This window comes from Acanthopagrus latus, chromosome 17 (genome assembly GCF_904848185.1).
Source record: "Acanthopagrus latus isolate v.2019 chromosome 17, fAcaLat1.1, whole genome shotgun sequence".
Lineage (NCBI taxonomy): Eukaryota > Metazoa > Chordata > Actinopteri > Spariformes > Sparidae > Acanthopagrus > Acanthopagrus latus.
The window spans coordinates 22,214,617-22,240,069 of NC_051055.1; the positions used below are offsets into that span (position 1 = coordinate 22,214,617).

General features: G+C 45.6%; 1 protein-coding gene across 1 annotated transcript in view; it reads right to left on the minus strand.

The window, feature by feature from the left end:
* cadm4 (cell adhesion molecule 4) overlaps positions 1–25,453 on the minus strand; it is a 169,576-nt gene that overhangs the window by 47,646 nt on the left and 96,477 nt on the right. The gene's annotated exons all lie outside the window — the stretch shown is intronic.

Consider the following 25,453-nt stretch of genomic DNA (forward strand, 5'->3'; position numbering starts at 1 on the left):
CCCCCTATTATCAAGTCAAATAAAGTCAAATTTATTTATCAAGTGCTTTTAACAAAATAGGGTCATCACGAGGTGTTTTATAGAGCAACAAAGGATGTAATTACAGACGAGAAGAAGAGCGCACTGCAAACATTGCACCACTGGCGAGCGGGTGTGTGTGCGCGTGAGTGTCTGCAGAGTCCCTGTGTGGGCAACCCCCCGATGGGTGTATTTGTTTTTGTCGCAGTGTGTGCGGAAGGAAGGGAGGTAATGGCAAATTGTGTGTCTCCCCCCACCGCCCCCCCCTTACCCCCCATTTTTTTTCTTCTTCTTCTTCTTCTTTCCCTCTCTTCTCTCTCATCCAAATCAAATTTTTAATGGGCTTCATTGGTGCCACCGTGGAATAAGTGTTGCCAAAGCACTTAAGGGGCTTAAGTCAGCGGCGTGCTGAAAATATTAAGCACTCAAACAGCCTTACAAGGATCCCTGCCTGCTTAAGTATGCCGAGGAGGTCGTGCCAGCATTTAATACCAATGGTATTAAAAGCGCTCCGACAAGGGAGAGGAACAGAAATATAGACATGTACAGTATGCATCGGGTACTGGGAATAGATGGAGAGATTGTGGCTGGTGGGATGAAATTGGACAGAAGGACAGGGGGGAGTGATGAAGTGAGAGACAAGGGAGGGTCAAAGGGTGGCGTGCGAGGTGAGGTGAGGGGTGCAGGCAAAGACAAAAGACAAAAGAGAGGAAAAACAGGTGAGAAGAGGTGGTGAGACAGTCGGGGAGAGGCGAAGGAGGGAAAGAAATCTGAACAAAAAAAAAAAAAAAAGCAGCGTGGAGGAGGAGAGATGCGAGGGAATCGGGCCAAGGTGTGGGAGGTAAGGGTTGATGGGATAGCTGTGAACCAGCAGCAGAGGGCTAATGCAGAGATTCTATCGGGAGGCTTATCCAAGATTAAATTTCTCTTTGTCCTTAAGGCGCTTCTTGGGTAAGCGGAAGTGTCGAATTTATTTCTTATGTCTCCCTTGAGGTTGTGCAGACGAGTGGGCTGGGAGATGTGTTGCCTGCGTGTGTGTCTCCATGTGTGTGAACATGTTGCGGGGGGGGTGGTACATGTATATGAGCCCGTGTGGGCGTGAATCTTGAGGGTTTATTAGCTGGCAAACTGTGAGGGAGGGCACGTGTTCCTGAAAGGTAAAGATGAATCAAGTGAACATCTCCCCCCGGGGGGTGTTTCAGAATAAGTGAACCACCAAGTATTAGTGTGGTCACATTAATCTAGAGCGCTCACACCTACAGATATTCATGAATATAGATTCATCCGAATGCAATTCCGAAAGGCATTTTCAAGTTTCTTTTTTTTCCCTCGCCCAAAGTTTGTTTTATTGAGCTGCCACAAAGTCCCAGGCTACTCGAAAGTTGAATCACTCACAGGGAAATATTATCTCGACTGTCCTGATTGAGCAGTCCCCTCTGGGAATCTCTCAAGTGTAAAGAAAAATGCACACCGCTATGCAACTATTGTTTACGAGTCTGCAAACCAAGGCCCTGGATTCCTCGCACACGATCAAGAACACCAAATTAAAGGCTTTTCTCTTAAAAAAAAAAAAAAAACAGTTTTAACCCAGGTTCTGCTCAGCATCTCCGTGCCCCTCTGCTCTCTTTCTCCTCCGTCTCTTTCTGATTTCTTGTTTGTCTGACTGACTCGGTGTTAATAGCTAGCCCAGAGCCATGTGCCAGCTAATCCAACTGGGTTTTCTCTGAACTCCCTAATTAGAAAAGTCACAGCTCCTCGATCTATGGACACTATCAGTGTCTGCATTTTCTGGAGGCACGGCTCAGGCTACTTCCTGCGCACCCGGCGCTCCCGGGCAAAGGGATCGATGGGAGCCGATCATTTGGGTACATTTCGAGCGACGCCGGCCGTCTTTCTTCACACAACTCTGGATTAGAAAGTTTTGATTTTCTTTCTCTCTTTTTTTTTTCCTGGAGTCTGTTGACAGAGAAGCCTGGCAAATAAATACAAGTCAATATGGCTCACATCATGGCAGGGTAACAAGAATACAAAACAGATATAAGGATCTGAATCACTGGCTGTGTTAAATTACATAGTTCGGGTGTGATTGCATGAGCAGCCAGGCGGTGTGTTTCCTTACACACACACACACACACACACCCTCTTTGCCTCACCTTTCTTTGTGACTCTACAGTAAACCTGGAGATTAGACTCACTTTCTGACAGACAACAGACTTGGCATCGCCTTTTTTTTTTTTTTTCCACTGGTATTACAGGGTGGAAGGAAAGACAGAAAGGCGCCGCGGTAGCCATTGTAGGAATCCTATTATTAGGCTCATCCCATTATGCGTTTACCATGCATCAACCGTGCGTTAACGGGGATAATTTTAGCGTATTCTTCCCGAGCCTGGCAAAGAACCGAGCGTGCATTTTAGAACAAAAACACTCTCAAGTGACAGACTGCAGGAAACTGAGGATGGAAAAGATGCTATTGATGGCTGCTGCTGCTGCTATAGCTGAATGAGCCAGTTGAAGCTTTACCACTCCAGTTGTGATGCTCCTCCTACATTTAATACACTGCACTGAATTCAAAAAAATCAGACAGAGCACTTATTTAACAAACAGAGGACTCAAAATCCGACTCACATATACGCACTTTCATCCCGGAGACAACCAGAGACGTTTTCTGCCCTGGGACTGTACACGAATGTGAGCCAGATGTCTTTCTATTTGTCGCCACAACACGTTTTGTGCAGTTGCTTCCTTTGCTGCCAATGTGGACAAAGGACTCTCAGATCAAACGCACTAAAAAAGACGCTCCTGCAAATTGCTCACACAAAGAGGCGCATCTACAAACTACCAATTTTGTGTCGCGCGCGTCTATCTTATCCAAGGACAGGATTAGATTTGCATTCTAGAGCCACAGTGAGGACCCGTCATCCTCAAATACAACACCCAGCATCCGGACTGCACTGTCGCATCCAAATGTCCACAGTCAATGTATCTGCAGAACTTTTATTGTAAATGTATTTATTACATTTTTATGGTTAAAGTGGCACTATGTGTGAAACTCAAACTTGGAATATAAATGAGGTATGTAATGCAAACAGAGAAATATTTAGTTTTTGAACAAGCTATTCTCAGAGAAAAAATAAGGTCCCCGGAACACTGTTTGAAGCTAGAAAATTGGCAGGGTCCGCCAAATATAAACAAAGTGGAACAAAGTAGAACAGTGTGAAATTGTGTTGTCCTTTAAGGTCAGCTTTGTATATTCGGCTTATTCAGGCATGGAAACAAAGAGAGCGTGTTTATTTCATTTGTTTGGGCACAAAGAAGAAGATCTTTCTCTTCTGATTAAAGCTGATTTTCCAAAACTGAACCTTTAAATTTAGGCAACTTGAACCGCCCCGTCGAGGTGAGTGTGAGGTTGCGGTCCATGGGTAAAGCAAATAAAATAAATAAATAAAAAAAAGTCAACAGCAAACTGTTGAAGATTGGATGGACTTGTTTAAGCATTTTAACAACCTCGCAGTACATACAACACCTCAATGTGCTGGTCAAACCTGTGCTTTGTAAACCCAATTACTTCCAACCCTCTGACTTCCCTGCTATATAATAAAGTCAAAACTTCCTTGATTGGAAAAAAAAAAAAGAAACAACCTTTCCAATAAGCGTAATCCCGGCAGCAATTACTTTTTCTACAAAACGTAATTGGAAAAGTAAATTAGTATATGTATTTTGCAGTGGTGGGTCGTGGGGGGAGAGAGACACGGTTGCATTGTGAATGACTGAGGAGGTCTATGGGCCCCTGGAACGCCGGGCAAAGTGTGAATAACTTACATGCTGCTGTGTTCAGAGTCAGCTGCAGGGTTTCTCATTTGCTCCGATGAAGAGAACTGCAGGATGCGAGGTGTTAAGAGTGCACAGGCCCAACAAGTCCTTTTTAAACGCAGACATGACATTTACAAAAGGAGCTGCTCCCGGCCCCTGGCCATCTTCATACATGCATTAATGGAAGGATACACAGTTTAAGTGTGCGAAGGCGTCTGCCTGCATATTTTATGCATAACCATGCGAGCCACCCCCCCGTCGGGATGCAACAGAACGCTAAGCTCAGTCATCCTTTATTCAGCAAGATAAATGCAAACAGTGTTACCTGCCAAGCTGAGAACGCACTGCCGGAGCTTCCTAACGACTGTCTGTGTGTGTGTCTCTGTATGTGTGTGTGCGCCGTGAGCCACATGCTACACAGCTACCTGCTGGGAGTAACACTCATTATCCATGTGGCATCGTACCTCCCGGTGACAGGCTGCGACTCTCCGCTCACTGTCTCCTCTCTGCTGCAGTGTGTGTGTGTGTGTGTGTGTGTGTCTGTCACTCTCTCTTTGTGTTCCCATGTGCAAACATTTGCGCGTGGCGGCGCGTCGGATTCTCCTCTGTTCCCCGATGTGTGTGTGTGTGTGTGTGTGTTACAGATTGGTTGTCACTGCAGCCCATATGTGCATGTAGAGGTTCACTATCTTGCTCTCTACTTCCTGTTTGTAACGTGCAATTGATGCCCGCGTCGGGCTGTCGAGGCCGCAGCACATGATGTTTTCATTTTTGTTGCGCTCTGCAGGGGGGGAGGACGGTTTGTGTATCTCAGCGAGGGCGTGCAGCTGCCGGTGGGGTCTGGACCGGGATAGCAGTGTGCTGTGCTGTCATTGCATATAGTGTGGGTGATTAGAATTGAGCGGCTTCGTGTGCCACCTTGCCGGAGGGGGGCGGTGGCGGTGGCGGTGGCGGTGGCGGTGGTGGGTTGGGGGGGGTACCCTGCCAACTGCCTTGCCCCCATTCCGCCAATTCACAAACGCCTAACAAAGGGATAATTTCTCCCTCGCATGATATAATCTTTCCTTTCACCCAGCGTCTCAATGAAAGCCTTTATGGCACTTTTTCTTTTTTTTTTTATCACATCTCCCTCTCCCTCCATCTCTTTCTGCCTCTCTCGCTCTGCCTCTCCTCAGAGCCCCCTCCCTGCTCATCCCGCCTCTCTCTCTCCCCGTTTGCCCTCTCTGCCTCTTTTTTCCCCCATCCTCCCCTCGCTCCGCTCCTCTCTCCCTCTGACCTTACAGCGGGTCTCTGCGCTGGAATCACTCTCCTTACTCTTTCTCTCCCCCGTTCTCTCTCTCTCCCTCCCTCCCTCTCTCTCTCTCTGGAGGAAAATCACACACTCATCAGTTTGCCGGCTCTGTTCCTGACGAGCGGGCTCGCAAGGAGAATATTAACGAAGCTCCTCAGCCAATTAACACCTAAAGCACATAACAACCTTTTATGCCAGCAGACACACTCGCATGCATGTGTGCGCGCCACCACCCCTCACGCGCGCACGCAAACAACTCACAAATCGCGCGCACACATACACACACATACACAGTTCGACCTAAACACACAGAAAGGCAGAGAGGCTCACATAAACAGAAACACACAGACAGAATGAAGATAGGCACGTGCCAGCAAACACACACACACACACACACACACACACACACACACACTAATAGATTGTGCTGTTGAGTGTGGGTGTAGAAGGAGGAGGACGTTTATAAGAGCAAGGGGAAGTAATGTAGAGAGAAAAGAGACACAAACAAAGTGATGAGCAGCAGCGAGGCGGAGAGACAGAGAGAGACTGAAAAGGATGGAGAGGAGAGGAGAAGGAAGGAGTGACAGAGAGAGGAGAGGAGAGAGACAGATTTGCTGCAAGTGAAGAAAAGGCATAAAGAAAAAAAGGAGAAAATCAGTGATAGGAGGTTAACGTGGCTTGGCCGCTTCTGACATGGTTCATGCTAATTCTGAAGGGGTTTAATCGCGGGTGAGACACACACACACGCACACATACACACACACACACACACACACACACACACACACACACATTAGACTTTGACATACACAAAGTTGTCTTTCGGCAGGACAACACAATGCATAAAACATGGCGGGAGAAAGGGCATTAGCAGTGAACCTTTGCACACACACACACAGATTTCTGGACACGTGAAGCAGTATCCTCGTATGCATAAAACATAGCCAGAGAGACAGCAGGAGCAGGGGGCGTAAGGGAGATAGGGAGAACAAGTGCGAATGGACAAAAAGTGTATGGTAATGACCCGGATAACGAAAAAGGTGGCTCCAGAGGGGTATGCAGAGTCAGAGAGGGACAAGTGTGAGTGTGATAAAGTGATGGAGAGGAAGGAGGGAAAGAGAGAGGGAGGGAGAGAGAGAGAGAGAGAAACTTTCCTCATGGCCTGCTGCTTTTGGATTGAGCGGCGTGCAAATGAAAAATGGAGATGAAATAATTAGACAGGCTGACTAGAAGCGCTCATCTAAATATGTAAATGCACTTAATTTTACTTTGATTTGCTCCACTGCCTCCCTATCACTCTCCCCCGCCTCTATCTCAAGACACTTTCTTCCTCCCATTCTTTCCCCTCTCATCTGTTCACATTCCCGCTCTCCTTTCTTCCCCACCTTGGTCTCGTGCTTCCTCTCCGTCCTGTTCTTTTTTTCCTTCTATCTCTTTTTTAATATTAAAGCCACGTTATTAGGTGTAGGTCCGTCAGCTCAATTATTAACCGCGTTATGGAGGGAAAGGGAGAGCGTGTTTGGTTAGCTCCTTCACACCTGTCTGACTCTGTGATGGGGTGTGTGTGCGCGTGTCTCCGCCCGGCTGCACGGACAGCAACATGCATTCATGTATGTTAAAGGTAAAAGGATCGTCGGAGGGATTTGTTTAAGTCGATCTCACTGCATAATTATTTGCACCAATAGAGGTCGTGATGGGAATTTTTTCTGCGTTTCTGATCCATTTTTTAGCATCACTAAATGTCGGTGGAAGCTAATATGAGCAGCAGTCTGACAAATCAAGGGTGTTTCTCCAAAAAAGTAAGCCTTTCCCTGGACGTTTTTTTCTGTCCTTGGCAGTTAAACTGACGAAATAGTCGAAACGTATCTACTTGACTCGGTGAACTCGGACAACTGGAGTCTCATTAGATTAAGCTGAATACAGGAGTCCATGAGGCTCGCTCAGACGGAAAGTGAAGCAATTGTTTCTCGTGAATTTGACCTCTGGGCTGTTCACAGCTAGCGCCTGTATATTTGGCTGCTTGGGGAGAACCGTGGTTTACAGTCGCTAGCTAGCAAGCAGAAATCATCTCCGCCTCTCAGATCTCACAGTTCCCCAGGAAGTTCAGTTCTTTCTGTCATTTCCATCCGATCCCTTTTCTTTTCTTTTCCCTTTTCGCAAAAAAAACTAATTCAGTGAACACAAGTCTCCAGTAGTGTGTGAGTGTCTATGCCTCAGCTCGAGCCGCCGCGAGCAAATCTGTGGCCACGCTCGGGGTGGAAAGACTGAAGTCCGTCCCAGGTTTCAAGTCGTATAAGTGCGATCTAATCTGTCAGTAATCTGACAAGGGATTTCTCCGCTTCCTGATCGATTGGCAACCGGGAAAAAAAAAAAAAAAAAAAGAAAAAAAAAAAAAACAGTCCTCATTTCAACAAGCCAGTAACGTTTGTTATCTAGGAAGCGGTCGAATGCTAACGTTAGCTGTTAACATCTAAAACAGTTTGATTACAGGAAAAAGAGGCATAAATCCATTCTTAAAATATCAACTTGGATACATTTATTTCAAGCTTGTAAGTAAAACACATGGATGTACTGTTAGCTGGGAAGTGGTTAAATACTTACGTTAGCTATTGAGTCATCAATTGTGTTATTTTACCGTGAAATACGGCCCACGTCCCTCCAGATATTCACCCTCCATTGTCTTTAGTTGCTGATCAATCAGGAAGATTTGTTGGATTCCCTTCGTTTACTAGACGTTTATGCTGTGTAAATGTATTATATGAGTATTGACTTTATGTGCAAATACACCTCCTTCCCTCATGTTTTGTCTTAATGTAACTTTAAAAGCATAGTAGAGATCGCTTCACCGTCACTATGCAGGGCGGGCTCGCTGCCAAGGGGGGTCAAATGGTACAGATGACCCAGGGGACCCAGGGGACCCATGGAGCGCTCCGATGGCTGACGACAAAATGTGTTCAACACAAAACCTACTGACCTATATCATGTTTTGGCAACATAAGCTGACACGGGTGCAGTCAAAACACTCAGTCCGATGAGCAGAACACACATATGTGTCTGCGTGTGTGTGTGTATGAGACTGGAGATAATTTGCATCACAAATTGGCTGATAATCCAAAAAGTTAGAGGATAAGACCCGGTACATTTCATTTTATCTCCTGTTGGACTTTTTTTCTCTTGAAGCTGCCCATGTGGCTCACATCTCTATTGTCTTTTCTTTTTTTTTTCCCCTCAGTCCAGTAAGCGCGGTAACAGTTCACAGATCCTGTTCTAATTAAATACATTGTGCATAAATTCCGAACACGACTGGTTTCTGCGCCTTGTAAACAAAAGTGGCTGCAGCGCGCTGTGAAATTAAAATCTCCCATCCCCCTCATATTTTTTTTTTCCCCGAGAATTGTATTAATTGCTTTTTTAAGTGTATGTTGACTGAACATGTTATTAAATTAGATGAACACGTTTTTATTGTCACTTTGCTCGTGAAACAGAGCTCTCAGTTTTTTTTTAATGGAAGTATTTTACCTAGAAGCAGAGATGAAAAATTAATGCGTGTGTGTGTACCTGGATTATAGATTAGTGGAGCTGCGCAGAAAGACAGCTGTCCTTCTTAATGACAATCTGTCAGAGCTCTTCACCAACTGCCCCTCCTCTTTCATCAGCCTGTCTTCTCCCTCTCCAACCCCGTCCTCCTCTCTTTAGTCCGACTTGTACCGAACATCCCTCACCGGGACGCTCGCCTCCTGTTTCTACAAGGTGACTCTGACAGCAGTCCGCCTCGTTTTACCTCTTTGTGTTTCCTTTGTTCCCTCTTTGCGTACCGTTGCCTCTCTTTATCAATTACAGTACAGGTTTTTTTCCACTTGAAATTTAAGCTCTGATCAGATCAGAGCTGTTGCATCTTTTTCACCTCCACACTTCACACCCTAAGAGTGCAAGCTAATCACGTAGAGACACAGTCGTGCAGTGCACCCGCTTGACGGGCAGAAGCTCGGCTAAAAGCTCATCATAACCAGAGAAACAAACAAAACAAAAACAAGCCAAAGCAACAAAAACAGCTCACAAATGGGAGCTCGCGATCGTGCTGTAGTATGTCATGCTATTGACACAAACAGTATGCTAGATAAAAGCTGACATTCCACGGGTTCAAGGCTGAAAACAGTTGCGTTTGGATGGAATGAATACCAAGAAAAAAATGTAAGGCGGAAATCAAATCAGTGTTAATAATTGTAAAATGAGAAATCTAACAAAATGTGCAGAAACAGAGATTGATGTATGTCTCGACTAAAATCACTCTACCTTTGCTCCGCTACGCTGTATTAGCATCAATCCTGATAGAAGGAATATTCAGGTGTTGTGCTGTGGTTTTCGAGAGGTTTTGGGCTGCAGCTGAATCATTCCATGGGGAATATCACTCAAAAAAATTCAAAGATGTGGTTCGTCCATCTATAATCTATTCTGACGCTTACACGGGAAACGCAGAAACCTCACGAGTGTTACTTGCTTTGGTACAAAGATAAACATAAGACCTTGTAGGTGCAAAGAAATACTCTAATCATTTGGGGCAAGTAACTCTCTAAGAATTCCCTCCCCAGACAGCTTAACAACCATTCGCACCTGGACTGACCCAGCCTTAGCGACCCACATGAAAACGACTCCGTAAGGACACCCCCACACAGCGTTTTAAAAGCCAGCCAACTCCCCTCCATTTAATCAGAACTGAAGAAGTCCAGTTGCCTAAGAAGCAGCACCTAGATTAACTTTCAGAGATTTCAGAGGTTTTTGAGGCCAGTTCTCAGGTTTTTTTTGTTTTGTTTTTTTATCTGAGAAAGACGAATTCTATTACAAATTCTCTCGTGGAGGTCAGCGAACCACTAGATGTCGTTGGTGGTGTGCGTACGTTGCATATATTTAAACTCATTTCCCATCAATCTGTACGGCGCTTTGAATTGCAAATACTATACTTGAGCATCTACCCACAGTTTTCACTCCCACAGTTAAATGATCGTATCAGACAAATGATGATCAACGTCGACAAACGACTGCCTCACCAACTCTGTGATGCGTGATGAGGCTACTAATTGAGGCTAAAGAGGCGGTAGTTGGAAAACACGTGAAAGCAATGATCACTGATCTAAAAAGCACGTTTGATTTATCGGATCAGAACGGGTTTATCATTTTTCTTCGGGCTATAACCATCCGTCTTCGTGCCGCTGCCGTCGCAGGTCCAGGGACATGGACCGTCTTGTGGGTTTTGATTTGATTTGATTTCTCTCAGCCCTTTGTTGTGCTTGTTTCTTTTTCGAGGCATTGGTATTTCTCTATTTTCGCACGTTTTATTTTCTGTCTGGGGAGAATAAAAGGTGACATTCTTTGTGTTCAAAGTTTGTTTTCCTTCAGCTGACATCAGGTATTGAACGCCGCGCGCTGTGTTTTTTTTTTTTTTTCTCTGTCCCTCCATCACGAATGCTCGCAACTGGCCGCGCGCAAACGTCGCGTGGCCGGTTGGCGTGTTCAAGGTTGCCGATCGCTGCCTCCACATAAGTGACCCCGACACTGAACTGCTTTTATTCATGAGCCCTCTCCACCACTTCTCCTCGCCGCTCTTCTCCACGTCCTCCAGCTGTAACTACCCTCAGGCTCTGTTTGCTCACTTATAATGCGCCACCACAATGTGGCAAGTATAAGGGTCCTCGAAGAAACACAAACACAAATCACTCACTACCGTGCGAGGATAATTAAGTCGACATATCTACGATATATTCATTGCATTTTTAATGGAACACAAACACGCAGGCGGACCTCAGCATAGGCCCGTATCTCCAACCTGCTAATTATTTCTCATCTGGACTTTTGATTCATTATAATGAGGCTTGATTAAAAATTTGAATTCATGTGAACAGCTGTCATAGTCCTACTTCATCTTGCTTTCATAAAGGGCTGTCAATCACAGCAATCACAGGCGGGGCCGAACCGCGCCCGGCCTCCTTTCCTCGCGCGTCAAGTGAAAGAAAACATTAACAATTCATCTAAGAGATTCTCTTTCCCCTCGTTTACTGTGCGACTGGGCTACCGGGCGCTGTTTACCTTTAACAAGCAAATACTTGTTCAAACTGCATTAATAGATAGCGCATCGCGGCTGTAATTTCGACACACAAAACCAGCGCACACACACACACGCACGGCCCTTCGCTCTGTTTACTCCCGGCGCGGCTCAAAAGTGGACGGCGAGCCTGCCAAGCCGCAGCAGAGGGAGCGCAGCAAATGAGCTGAAAGGAGCTCGCAGCAATTAGGCAGCCTAAATTTTTACATACCTCACGCCTCTTTTATGAAGCTCCCGGTGTCGCGTTTCATGCAGCTTGATCAACGGCGCGCTCGGTTAACTGGCTCGGGGGATTTGAGACTGAAGAAGAATGAGCCCCCAACTAGCATGACTAACACTTGCAACTCTACACTATCAGGCAGTGTTTTTTTCTATCTGCGAGGGCCCCGGTACACCTGTTGATAATTCTAATGAAGAGAATAACACCCCCAGCAGGGGACTAAATTAAGCTGCAGCAGTCCTAAACAGGCCTAATAAGGCACTGAGTGGGGCCTGCACACTGATGCATAGATTCAGAGCTGTGTGTGTGTGTGTGTCTGTGACTGAGAGCATGTTTGCATTTGTATACTGTCTATCTGCAGATAAATCTGCAAACTCACTCACTCACACACACACACACACACACACACACACACACACACACACACACACACGCACGCTGTGCTTTATGGTAGCAATGGATCTGACAGCAGCCCTCCTTTAATTTTTTTTTTGTCGTAAATGAGAGCTTGAGCCCATGGTTTAGTAATGATAGTTATTACATTGCTCTGCCTGCAGGAGCCTATCACACTGACACATGCGCACACACACACACACACCACTAAGTTGATATATGCGCAACTGTGCAGTTCAATCATAGAGTTATTTTGGAAGCAACCAACACACAGTAAACCATGCAAGAACCCACTCTCGCACGCACACACATACAGACACACGCCAACACATTACACAGCACCCACAGCATCACAAAAACACACACACACACACACACACACACACATAGCTACACACAGTCATCCATTGCAGCTGGTCCAATCTCCACACCCAGCTCCTCATACTAACACCCATCGCCTAGCAACGGCCTATCAGGAAACACGCTCACCTCTGGACCCGAGTCGCCTACCCCTGAATGGCAGCCAATCAGGTGAGCTGACCCCCCTGGGACAAACTACCGTGATCAAGAGGAGTCGGCGGAGGGGGGGGCTTAAGTGTCACCAGCGAAAACCTCCATCTGTTATTTTCTTTCCGTCAAGTTTTCTCTCTGGGTTTTTGACATAGTTATCGATGTCAAAGCGCTCGTACTTAATTCTTGTCAGATGTACTCCTTGCTCTCGCCCTCGATCTTTGTGTGGGCGGCATCTTAAACCCAAAGCTATTTTGTAAATATACTGCATCAGATGAATATAGTAACTGTTGGGTTAGTAATATTTTTGTGTTTTTCATCATGATGCTTATAAACAGACCTGGGTTAAAGTAATACGGGTGCCTACTCACTCAAAAAATTAATACTGGTGTCATCCACAGGTCATATATTTATGCGTTTAGATCTCAGTTTTACATTTCAGCATTTGCATTGCAGATATTTAGATTTCTCTCGTTTCTTCCTGTCAGATCTGGCTCGGAAACCTGCTCCCCGTCCCGGCTAACAAAGACGCCTCAAATAAAAGAGACATGGCTGTGGCGACATTTAAGATTTTGACAGTGTTTTTAATGCAACGTGCTTGGAGAGGGATTACGTCCCGCCAGAGAATTTCATCTTTTCTCGTAGCTGTCAGGTGATTGACAGTAAATGCCGCACAATGTTTGAAAGCACTCAACCTGGGGACTCTCTGGCACAATGAGATAATGATAAAACAGAACTCGAACAAGACCAAATCAGGGGCTTCATTTTTTTACCTTGATGGATTTTATGTCTCGGGCAATTTTCAAGTCTGGGCAAGATGTTTCTCAAGCAGAATTAAATAAAAAAAAAAAGAATGGAGGCAAAAAAGGCTCTTTTTTGATAGAGGAAAAATGAAATATTTTGTCTTGAGCTCCTCTTAAAACACTTCAGGAGGGGAGATATAAAGAAGCGAGGTGAATTTAAACAGCAATATAATCCGCTGACAGTAAAAGTGAGATGACCCAGCCGGCTCCTGATGGGACTCCAAATCTCACAAGAAACTCACTCGAACCAATGAACCCCCCCCCTCCCTCCAATAACAACAACAATGGAGGCAGAGGATCAGACTCCAAATGCTCAGCCTCACCTCACACGATAATAAACTCTGTCTCACTGTCAGACTATCTGCTGTCGGACCGACTCCGCGGTGTCTGTGCAAGTGCAAGAGTTCGGTCAGGATCGGCAGTGATTCTGGGTTATAATAATCAGACATGTTTGACATTATTGGGGTAGCGCGGATCCGTCTGGGAAGTTCTGAGGGTTAGTTGAATCTTAAAAGCTCTCACTCCACCAGATAAATTTAGGCTGACCACTGGTCCCGATCAAGCCTTTGATCCAATTGTCCGGGTGGGCAAATCTGCTGTAAATCAGCCTGATAATCCTCTGGCATACCACCAGTCTTACTCCGTCTATGTCTGACTCTCTCGTTCCTCATTTCGTCCTCTGCCTTGTGTGAAATAAAAAATAAAGAAAAAGAAGTTATTTTTGTTCACTCTCTGCAACGACCTCCCGCTGCAAGATTAAGGAGCTCCGTTCCCACAGCGGCCACTGATGCTAGCAAGAAAATGCATGAGCAGAATCAGAATTACATTAAAGGAGCATAAAAACTAAATTCTGATTATATCTGAAATGTAATCGGATTACTCGATTACATTTTTTCTTTAAAACACGGCGATTTCAAATACGCATAATCTTGATAACCGTACTCTATAAACTCATGAAAAGTGCATCCAACGTTCATGGTTTTCTTCTCAGACAGTCGCTCCGCTTTTTCTGTGGACCTGGCAGGAGAAAAAAAAATGGAGCAGCCTTGAGTCGGATGGAAGGTTCACTCAGCAGCTTTCCAGACAGACAGCCCCCCCCCAATTACTGGCAATGTTACCATCGCTTAAACTTCAAAAACACGCGCAACACACACACAACATTTATGTCCGGTCCAATTTTTTTGCAATCCAAAAACTAAAGCGACCGAAACACTTAAAGAAGCAGCGTCGCACATGTTGCAGAGCGCAGAGAGTCCACCCGCCGTTTGCTACAGTGCAGTTTTTGCGAGGGCAGTTTAGTCCGACTGGCTGTAGACGCTGAATGCTCACGCAGAAGGTCACTTGCATTGGAAATGTTTTCAAATGTTTAAAGAAGTTTTTTTTTTTTTTTTTTCATTTATTTTTTCCAAGCTTTCACAAGGTTGAGTGTGCCTTTTCTATCCAACCCTGAAGCTATACGATCCGTGGGCAACATTACTTCCAATATTATGTGAAAACATAACATTTTCACAGCCCAGTATCATTTTTGCAATATCAATCTTCCAATATCATATTACTTCTCAGTATCATTGCATATACTACCATTTTTTTTGGTAATGTTTTACTTCGTTTCCAAAATGTACGTTGCCAAATGTTCTATTAGATGTCAGCGACTACGACTTTGACACTTTTCATCACTGAGATTGGGGAAGTCATGATGTATTCTCTACAACCACGACATTAAAAAAGGAAATATCCATATCGTGTTAATGATACATGTATCATAATAATGATAAATTAAAAATCCAGAGGAAAAAAAGGTGTTGTGAATCCTTTGTTTGAGAATCCATCTGGTTGCCTTTTCACAAGTAATCGAGTGCAGTTCTTCTTTTTGTACTTGTTTTTATAGGTGTGGTCACAAAATGTCCCTCCATATATTTTAACAGTCATTTATCTAAAAAGGGACAGAAGATACAGTAAAAAAAAGTTTAAGATAGATGTGATTACTAGCCTTTTCTTTTTTTAATGTCTTTATATATTTCAACAATATCGCTGTCATGAATTTGTTAGGCCGCGAACGAAAGACCGATACTCTGACATTTCCTGATGGATTAATGACGTTCCATCTTATCATATGTTGTATTTTCAACGTTCGATTTTGAGTTGATGCAAAAGTAATGAAGCTGTATTCAGATTAGATCACGTTTAATCGTGATAGAATAGACCACGTGTCATTGCTATTCAGTCATTTTCCAAGTCACCTGGATCCAGCCGGTCGCTTGAGTGTGGGGAACTCCTGCCACGCGTCCTATTTCACACTCTATGTTATTAAGTTACCTCGCCATCATTTGAGGCAGCAGGAAACACTGAAAAACATCCCTCCATCCCTCTCTCCCTCCGCCCTCCTCCATCACTGTGTCTCCATCCGTCTGTCCCTGCGCCTCAGCTGCGATCCTTCCATCATCTCTATCTCTCCCTGGTGTGCTGTGCTTTTTCGCCTCATCGCCTCCTCACCAGCCCCCTTCCTCTCCGCGAACCCCCCACCCCCCCTTCCGCCTTCCATACCTCTGTTGTTGTCGTCCCATGCCACCCCCACAACCCCCACTCTCCATCTCCATCTCCACCTCCACCGCGCTACCTCTCCTTGACTCCATCCTCTTTTCCGCCCAGCACTGCCACTCCCTCCTCCTCTCTCCCTGTCCTTCTCCGTGTCACCATGCATCAAGCCGCTTCTTATCAGTTTGTCACATTCTGCGTCTTGCTGGGGATTCATAATCCGTTACACTATCTCTCTGTCTTTGTCTTTCCTTCTTTGTGTCCTGTTTCATCTCCTCTACATGAAGCAATTATCTGGCTTTCATCGCTGTCCCTGTCTCTCTCTCTCTCTCTCTCTGTTTGTCTCACACATGTTGACGCTTCGGTGTGTGTGTGTGTGTGTGTGTGTGTGTGTGTGTGTCCGCTGCTCGAACATGCAGCGTCCACGTCGAACACGTGTGTGTACGCTCCTTTTATTTGCGGGCTCATTATTTTCCATTGTTATTTTTCAAAGAGAAATTATTCTTTCCCGCATCCATTCTTCTTGATAAGAGAAAAGATCAAGAACGCGACAAACTCCACGAAAAGTGGATCGTGAGAACAGCATTCAAAGTGTCTATATTTTTTAAATTTCCTCATTACTTTATTGTGCAGAACTTCCAGGGGCTTTTTTTTCGAGGTGCTCCTCTGCGTTCTCACTTATCCATCCATTAGCGGAAACACGCACCGAGGTGTCACAGCACCTTTGTTTGCTGTCAACTGCGGTGAACAGTTTCTCTTCTGGCAGCAGCGAATGGTGCAACTTTTTTTGGGGGGGGTGGGAGCGTAAAATGGAAGTGAAAAATCAGTTTGGACGCATCTGGTGTGTTCCTCTCAGTTAAAACCCTGGGTGTTGTTTCAAGTGAAAATTGTTAAGAAGCGAAACCGATGAGGCTCATGTGCGGTGTGTGTGTGTGTGTGTGGTAATGTGTGGTAATGTGTGTGTTCCCAGGATCTGATTGGTATGGTCCTTGTGTCCAGCAGTTGAGGCAGTGAACGGTGAAGCATGAGTTCAAAGAGAGGACAGGAGGAGGGGGAGGAGCTAAGTGCGTGCACACTCACACACACACACACACACACACACACACACACACACACACACACACACACTTTCACACATTATAGCCTTGCATGGATGAGGTGTGAGGTAAGGCGGCTGATGGTAACCTATAATAGATAAGAGCACGGGGAGATATGCTCATGCACATGCAGGGAGCAGACAAATGCAAACTGTAAAGGTAATATCTCTCTTTTTAGTCACAGCATGGACACACACGCACAACCTCACGCCTGCAAAAACATAAGGTTATTAAATTCAAGAGAGCACTTTGATAATGTTACAGCCCTCAGGACAAAGCAGTCCCTAAAAGATCAGCCCCCCGCTGCTTCAAGTCAGTTTCTTAGAATTTGCGTGTCCGCATGCTACTGGAAGGTGCATGGTGTGTGCTTGGTGCATGAGTGAGTCGACGGTGTTTGAAAGCCCGCCCGCGGCGACAAGACAGGCTTCACCATGACACCTAACACACCCCGGAGGACTGTAGACACCCCGCTGCTCCCGAAAGAGGTATAGTGGGACGGATGAGGTTGGAGAGGGAAGGAAGAGGAGCATGCAAATGGGAGACGGAGGCCGACGAGGGAGACATACGAATGGAGAGAGTGCTGCGCTTGAGAGGGGGAGACTGAGAGGACAGGTAATTTGCGATGACAGAATGAGAAAGGGAAAACAAAGAGGTGGCAAGACACGGAGGGAGGAAGAGAGAGGGAGGAAGCGGGAGAGATGTGCGGCGTGATAGATAAAAACAGCGAAACAGGAAAAGATGAAAGGCGCCAGAGAGAGATGGAGGGAATCTTCATCAGAGACGAGAAAGGGGAAGAAAGAGTATTTATCTAAGCCCTGAGGGGAGGAGAGGAAGGGAAAAAAAAAGAGACTGAGTGAGTGGGAGAAACAGTATACACGAAAGAAAGCAGAAGGAGAGGAGCGAGGGATGAACATGAGCAATGAGGAGAGCTGAAGAGGAGCAGCCTTTTGAAAGCTATTTGGTCCTGAGCCCCCATTAATTCAGCCCGCATTTAGCTCTCTCTGTGAAGTGCTTTGGTAACAATGGATTCATCAAGCAGTCTGCACGATTTGAATTTAACTCCAGGACGGGAGAACATGGATGGGAAAGGGGTTGAAGGGGGGAGAGAGAGAGAGAGAGAGAGAGAGAGAGAGAGAGAGTCAGTGGGAGCGGTGGAAGAGACACTGTTCCCGGGGGGGAGGAGAGGAGGGACATTGTGTTGAGGGGGCCATTCATTGCGAATAGATGCTCATGGGAAGGGTGGAGTGTCAACTTTTATTGTCACTAAGATGAGTTATTGTTTATTCACTAGGACGAACACAAAAGGAGGCCGCGAGGATAATGGCGCCTTTGTGTGCGTGTGTGTGTGTGCGTGCACTTTCACAAGTGATGTGAGGGAGGGCAAATGTAAAGATATATTCATGCAAGTATGTGTCAGTGTGTGTCTGTGGGCAGAATCAAACAAGTGGCAGGGGAAAATGCAGAGTGATTAGACCGCAAGTCTAAATCATTTATTCCCCGAGAAGATGGCGTCTAAATGTCACCCCGGGTTGTCGCGCCGCACTCACGTGCGGAGTAGGCCAACCGCGCCACATTTTCAGGAGGCCACGCATTTTTGACATACCCCATTCCCCACGTAATTGTCTCTCCCCTCCTCCTCTCTTCCCCACCCCTGCATCCTTTCCATTATTCCCGACTCCCCACCGTCCGCCGCTCTTCTTCTCCCTCTGCTGGGATTATTTACCATTTACAGTACGCCGCTGCATCATCTGTCACTTCTGTCATCCTCATCTCTCATCTCTCCTTCCCCACCTCCCTCCTCGCTTCTCAAACACAAGAGGTCACCGTGAGCCGCTAAAATAACAGCAGACAAACAGCGTTCTCTCGCTCCTGCTCCAAACCCCTTTCCTGCTCCAACTAGATTTAAAAACCCAGACCGGCACACTTGGGCCTGAGTGATCTCCCACTTTTTCCTCCTCCCTCCTGCCGACCCTCACGGGCCGAGACAGCGCCACTCTGCTAATATGGCCACCAATAAACAACCTGGTAAATACTCTGCAGGGCTGCAGTCCATATTAACACTCCGAGCCTCCATAAAGTCACAGTTTATCACCTCTGTGGTCCCCGTTGTTTCAATGCCACCGAGAGAAAGTCAGGGATAAATAAAGATCGTTGTCTTTTCTCTTATTTTCAAGGGAAAATTACGAATGTGGTACAGCAATGTGTCTCTAAAATCCTCAGTGGGGAGCTGATCGATTCATCAAGTTTATAAAAAAATGCATGTTGTAAGCAGTTCTCTGAATCCTGTGATCAAAAACATTGACATGAAATATAACAGGCAAAGTTCATTTATAAGTCAATGCGCGTTTGTGCACAATTGAAATAGTATAACAGTGCAAATGTAATACAAAAGTAGGTTAGAGCCTCGAAGAAGTGCACTGTGGGAACTGGCCGGAGAACGCCCAACCGAGAAACAAGTCATCCAGACCAACAGGGAGCACCGTCCAGTATTTTAAAAAAGGCGCACTTCACAACAAAACTCCCACAAAACAACAGGAACCTCTTCTGTAAACTCTGTTCATCCACAGCCCGCCCCGAGACCAATGTGTGCTTGATGGCATTTTGAGGAATGTCCGATGTCCACAACTCCAATCCATTGCCTTGTAAGATAACTTGATGAAGGTCGAAGTACCAAAAACTTAAACGCAAGTGAAGTGGACAGTGTGTGTGAGTCTCTTTCCTGATTTTGTCGGCCTTCGGTCTTCTCCTTAAGCACCTGTCGACCAGAAGGTGTGCAAAAGCTGCACTGCAAAACCAAAAAGAAATCGCAGCTTCCGGTCAGTCACACCATCTTAATTTTCTCAACTTGCATGCTGGGCCCGACCCGCTCCCAGTACAGATACAGATGCGGACAATTTAGCAGCATTATGTAGTAAACTGTCATAGACACAAATCCCAGGTCTGTAACAATCTGTCAGACATAACTGGAGTTACACAACACAGAAACAGGTGACAGAGACACCATTCGTCCTGTTGCAAGACACTGTACCTTCACAATGACTGCTGTTATGTCAGGGTAAAGGAGTTATATAATGTTGCTGTAAACAGATAAAGACACAGGTAATGGTGTACTCGCTCACCCCTTCCCAGATATATAAGAAGCAGAAAAGTTCACACTGGCTCTCACCAAACGTTTTTCATGTTTCCACACAAAAGCCGCTGTGGGTCCGGCGGCGAGCCGACTCTGATCTCAACGGTTTACAGTAAACGAGTTCCTTTTGTACAGAGACAGCTCGCGGAATGTTCCGGTAATACGAAGTGAAGCGACGAATGGGGCTAAAATGCAAATGAGCTGCTGATTATGCACCAGAGTCCCTCCGAGTCATGGGCAGATTATGAGACGATGAACATCTGGATGTTGATGAGTTAAAAAAACAAAACAAAAAACCCCTTCCTCCTAACTTTCGGTGGTCAAGCGCACCACATGGCTGTAGAACTTTTTTTCTGCTTTTTCTTCTTGCAGAGCGGCAGCGTCCATGATACGTGGTGTCACCACGGGGCAGAAGACCTACTGTAACCATCCACACCTGAGGTGACAAACACACGCTAACCCTTTGAAGGTGTCACAATGGCTTCTTTCTCTCTTGGTGACTTCAAAGAGAGTCCCGTTTTTCTTCAGTTTGTCAGACAGACAAACTGCTTTTTCCTCTCCGCAACGTGAAATCGTAATGTCACCTCGCGCAGAGGCTGGGGCTTTGAGCAAACACTCACCTGAGTGGGAAGGCTAAAACGAAGAACAAACGGTTAAAAGCGGCAAAGAGGTTCTTTTATCATCGGGTTTCCACCATCAAATTAGATCTTTAATTATCTTTTTAAATACTTTTAATTACACAATCAAACTCTTGCAAATTCCCAGATGGGAAAATAATGAACCTTGCAGAAAAATGTCTGAGAAGAGGAGAGAGAGAGGAAGAAGGAACAAGGGCAGGGAGGGGATAAAAGCATCGCTCGGCTCTGGTGGCTGCTGCTGCTTCGCAAAAAAAGAAAAAAAAGAAAAGAAACAAGGCATATACTGGTTTATACATCACTCAAGATACACACACACACACACACACACACAGAATATGGACAGGCACGACCACCGACCACAACAACATCAATGGAGCCTCTGTCCATTTATCGAAAGCTGATTTGACAGTCGGGCCAACCTCTTGTTTATTCCCATCATTGGGCCTTGTTACGTCAGCCTATCATCACTCTTTGTTGACCCTCACACACACACACACACACACACACACACACACACACACACAGTAACACGGACAGACACTCCATGTCTCTGTGACACAAAGAGAATTGAGAAAGCCCCAGAGACAGTCAGTGCATGAAAAGCCTCTCCTCCAAATGGCTCATGTATTCAGCCCGATCCCCCAGCGGATCTGCCCTATATTGACAGAGCAGAATGGTGAAGGGCCTTGTCAAAGTATGAGACAGAACAGTGTGACACAGTTCTCACACTGCTACCTGAATGACACACACCAACTGATGCAGTGCAAGGGGGCAATTCCCCCCCCTCCAAATGCAGAGATGATGTCATAAAGGCAACGTGAAGCTACATTTAAATCCCTCTAAAGGGTGATGAAGAGGCTGTATTTTGATGGAATGAAGCCACATCAGAAGTATAGATGCAGTTCAAAAATATACACTATGTTGCCAAAATCATTCTCTCACCCATCTGAATAATTTCAATCAGGTGTTCCAATCACTTCCATGGCCACAGGTGTATAAAAGCAAGCACCTGTTTCTACAAACATATTCCAGGGTGGTACTGTGATAGGATGCCACCTGTGCAACAATTTCCTGGCTCCTAAATATTCCACAGTCAACTGTCAGTGGTATTATAACTAAGTTGAAGCAATGGGGAATGTAAAATGACAGAGCGGGGTCAGCGGATGCTGAGGCGCGAACTTCGGCCAGTGCACTGCAAAGCGTCGGATTCTGTGGTGTAAAGCACCCCGTCACTGGACTCTAAAGCTGTGGAGACGCGTTCTCTGGAGTGAAGAATCGCGCTTCTCCATCTGGCAACCTGATGGACGAGTCTGGGTTTGGCGGTTGCCAGGAGAACGGTACTTGTCTGACTGCATTGTGCCAAGTGTAAAGTTTTGAGGAGGGGGGAGATTATGGTGTGGGGTTGTTTTTCCAGGAACTGGCCTGACCTCGACCCGACAGAACACCTTTGGGATGAATTAGGGCGGAGACTGAGAGCCAGGCCTTCCCGTCCAACATCAGTGTGTGGCCTCACAAATCCGCTTCTGGAAGAACCCCATGAACATTCCCATGAACACACTCCTAAACCTTGTGGAGCCTTCCCAGAAGAGTTGAAGCTGTTACAGCTGCAAAGGGTGGACCGACGTCATATTAATCCCTACAAATTAAGACTGGGACGTCACTTAAGTTCATATGTGAGTCAAGGCAGGTGAGCTAATACTTTTGGCAATATAGTGTACATTGATGTGGTCAACACAGGAGAAGAAGTCAGGTGTTATTCTTGCCAAAAGCTTTTATCTAACTCGTCAACCTTGAGAGCCACGCCGTGTGTCTGTGTTTTCCAAGCAAATAAAAGCACTCAGTTATTGATCAAACAGTAATGCAACTACAGGCATTCCGTAACAAAGGTTTGCGTTTGTTGTTCTCCGTAAGGTACTGTAAAAAGGTAAAATGTATTTGTGTTGCACCTTTATGTAACGCGCCCCACAAAGTGCCTCACAAGTCAATAAAGCAAAACAAATGACAGAGACAGGCGTCAGGTGATAAAGCACAGCCGTCGATAAAAAGCCTCTTTGTACAAATGGGTGCTCAGACGCACTCAGGCTCAAGCAAGAAGGTTAACGCAGACCCCGAGGGGCCGCGGCGGCGAAAAGCTTCTCCGACCGAGCAGCGGGCCGGCACACCCTCGCGGTATGTGCGCCGAGGGGTCAAAAAGTCAGAGACGTAAGAGGCGGCTTGATTGCGGAGAGACTTTTAAACAGATTCTTGAAATCAACGTTACGTTTCAGCAGCATTCAGCGACACACACAAAAAAATCAACAATGGGGGTGATATGTGCCCTGCGGCTGATTCTACATGAAAAAGTCTTTTCTGTGGCATTCTGAACCAGCTGCAATTTCTGCAGCGCCGACAGCCAAGAGGGACCGAGGCATACATAATCAATTCTGGTAGTTGTTTTGAAGCACAATAGGCTGTAATTTGGAAATATTTCGAGGATGGAAAGAAGCAGGAGTGGGAGAGAGAAGTGACTAAATGTGCTGCTTAGAGTTTAAAGTTGTACTAAACAGAACAACAACCATGTTTCTACAACACAGTTTTTGATTTAATCAATAGTTCAGTTCAACACTATGTTAAATGACTGTGGTTTGCGATTTTTCTTTTTTTTTCAGTTAAGCTGGAAGGAACTATTAGCAATTCAGTCCTTAAAGCAGCTTCACAGCAGCGTTCCAGTGCTGTAGTTGAGACCAGCTGAGACAAGACCGAGTCATGACCAGGACCTTGGCACACCGGGGGGACCGAGTGAAAACAGACTGGTTTGAGTCACATGCTGCATGACATACATACAATAAAATATAGAATATGCAAACCATAGGCGCTGCTCCATAAGCATTTTCTCCTGAAAGGTGCCCAGCTGGGATAAAACCACCCTCAAAAGACTGAAGAAAATTAGCTTTGACTGCCAAATACACATGTTATAGTTCTGGTCCTTACTGGTCTCGAAATAAAATCCAGAGTCCTCTTTGTCTGAGATGTAGACCGTCAAGGAGCGGCCTTGAGGCACTCCCCACACTCCCCCTGTGCCACAGCTGATATGGCTCTTTTACATGTCATACTGTAGCAGAGTCTCATCTGCATACCATCCATGTACAAACGAGCCAGTTGACAGCTGGCTGAAGTTGTTGCTGTGGCACTAATTTCTTTGGCAGAACAAATGAGAAACACAAAAATAACCTGGTGACTATTTTACATGTTGTGTTGTGTTGTGCTGTGCTGTGCTGTGTTGTGTTGGCGGATGGGTCCTCATGTGTTTGCTCTACTAAACAGGTTTCCACACGCCCTGCCAATAGTTTCACACTACTCCACTACTCCACAGTTGGGGGGGTGTTGATACGCCCAGAAAACAAGTACCAACAATAGGTGCAAACTGCTAGCTGGCGTAGATGGATTCAAAATGTTCCAAAAATGTATCATGAGCCGGGAAATGAATTCGGATGAGGATAAGCGAAATACATTTGGGTAACAAAAACGCAGGACTTTCAGTCCTTGAACTGAAATTCAAAAGAAAGGCTCTAGGAAAATCAATAGATACATAAATAATACTTGGAGGGATTACTATGTTCACTATTAAATGCTGCTTGGCAAATCAAACTGAGCTCAATAACCACTTTCTCCATAAAAGCATTATTGGAATAAAACTGCCAGGGAGGAGAACATTTCTGCCAGTAATGTTCTCAGTCTCCTTCCTCTTTTGCTGCGGATGGCCGGAGTGAACTGGAGGGGAGCGGCGAGGCCCAAGGATGGGAGGGAAGGACAGTAGGTGGGGAAGAAAAGGTGGTGATGGAACTTTCATAATGTCCTGTGCCGCTGGAGCGCGGAGCTGGAAGAGGAGGGATAAGGGGAGCCGAGAGAAAAAGAGCGTCAGCGGGGGCCTCTGCAAGCAGACGCTGCCAGACGTGAGCGCCTGGTGGGTTCGGAGGGCTTAAAGAGCGGGACAAAGACAGCCAGAGTGTCTCTCACTGTGCGTGAGTGCGTATTGTTCTTCTGCTATTCTCTAGTTTTTTAGACATGCAGAGTATGAAAATGGTTCCCTCCAAAGTCGGGTTTCGGTTTAAGGTTAGTTATGTAAAAAAGTGGTGTTTTAAGTCTGCGTGTCCCGATGAGTAATTCACTGCAGCACTCGCTGAGACAGATGCTGGAGCTGAACACGAGGCATGGATGAGCACAGAAGAATAAGATAAAAAAAATTAAAAAAACACAGTCCAAAAAAATTACAGCTTTTTTGCATGATATTGACTTTTCGCATATTCAAACAAATTAACCCGAGCCACTCGTTTGCGTATTCCGAAGAAAAAAATGCAATCAGGCCTTCGAAAAACGCTTGAAACTCAACGTTGTCGACAGCTGTGTCTCGACAAAATAAGGGGACTGTATGTCACACTTCACCCTGCGTTTAAACCCCGGAGACAGAGGAATGATTAAGAGTGAAGAGACTGTTAACCTCTGCCAGCCTCTGTCATCTCAGTCGAGGATGAGAACAGAAATAAAATGTACAATTTTATATTCATGTAAATGAGTCACTTAAGACGCGATAGTTTCTCATTTCTTTCTCATTTAAGGGAAGCGGCCATTATTACAATGGTGACAAACTATCCAATCACAGTGCGCAGCGGCCCTTAACATTGCCGGCACATTACGAAACTCTGCAAGTACAAAAGGAGCGGGAAAAAAAGGAAAAGCTCTGCCTGTGGTGCAGTTTTTCCTCCCCTCTCGGAAATGTGTAATTTCTGTCAGGACACATCTGTGTCAGTCAGACACGCAGTTTTTTTCTTTGCAAATGAAGTTTGGGAAAGCAAGAACAGCAGGGAACACAGTGTAACCACGTTTTGTACTCTCGTCTCTTTGAAAGTTGTGATGAAGTTTGTGGTGTTCAGC